Source organism: Salvelinus sp. IW2-2015, linkage group LG14, assembly GCF_002910315.2.
Source record: "Salvelinus sp. IW2-2015 linkage group LG14, ASM291031v2, whole genome shotgun sequence".
NCBI lineage: Eukaryota > Metazoa > Chordata > Actinopteri > Salmoniformes > Salmonidae > Salvelinus > Salvelinus sp. IW2-2015.
This window is the reverse complement of record NC_036854.1, coordinates 24,601,570-24,602,978: the sequence shown is the minus strand read 5'-3', so window position 1 is coordinate 24,602,978 and position 1,409 is coordinate 24,601,570.

The following is a 1,409-nucleotide window of genomic DNA, read 5'->3' as shown; positions in this document are numbered from 1 at the left end:
TCTCATTAATGCACGCAGAGGTCATGTCTCAGTAAATTCAGGAATTCCCACTCTCCTACCAGTGATGCAACAATGCCAATATGGCGATTTACAGTTACAGTTATCAAATCMAATTTTATTAGTCACATGCGCCAAATACAACAGGTGTAGACCAACAGGTGTAGACCAGTCAATGTGCGGGGACACCGGTTAGATGAGGTACTATGGTACATGTAGGTAGAGTTAAATAAAGTCATACTAGACCCAACAGACTAGATACTTTACCGAGTCAGACTTGACTAGATAACTTTCCTGATCAAGACTAGATACATTTACCGATCAGACTACATACTAGACCATCAGACTAACTACTAGACCCAACAGACTAGATACTTTACCGATCAGACTAGATACTTTACCGATCAGACTAGATACTTTACCGATCAGACTACATACTAGACCCATCAGACTACATACTAGACCCACAGACTAATACTGACCGATCAGACTAATACTGACCCATCAGACTACATACTAGACCCATCAGACTACATACTAACCCATCAGACTAACATACTAAACCCATCCAGACTACATCCTAGACCATCAGACTACATACTAGACCCATCAGACTACATACTAGACCATCAGACTACATACTAGACCCATCAGACTACATACTAGACCCATCAGACTACATACTAGACCCATCAGACTACATACTAGACCCATCAGACTAAGCATACTAGACCCATCAGACTACATACTAGACTCAGACTATACTAGACCCATCAGACTAACAATACTATACCCATCAGACTACATCACTAGACCCATCAGACTAATACTAGACCCAATCAGACTACATACTAGACCCATCAGACTAATACTAGACCCATCAGACTAATACTAGACCTCATCAGACCTACATCACTAGACCCATCAGACTACATACTAGACCATCAGACTACATACTAGACCCATCAGACTAGATACTAAGACCCATCAGACTACATGACTAACCCATCAGACTAAGATACTAGAACCCATCAGACCTAGATACTAGACTCCATCAGACTAGATACTAGACGCCATCAGACTAGATATAGACCCATCAGAACTAGACTACTCAGATACCCATCAACACTCTGATACTAGACCCATCAGACTAGATACTAGACCCATCAGAACTAGATACTAGACCCATCAGACTAGATACTAGCCATCAGACTAGATACTAGAGTCCCATCAGACTAGATACTAGATCCCATTCAGACTAGATACTCAGAGATCCCATCAGACTAGATAACTAGCCATCAGACTAGATACTAGACCCATCAGACTAGATAGTAGACCCATCAGACTAGATAGTAGACCCATCAGACTAGATACCCACGCTATCAGACCTCAGATAGTCCACAAAATAGTAA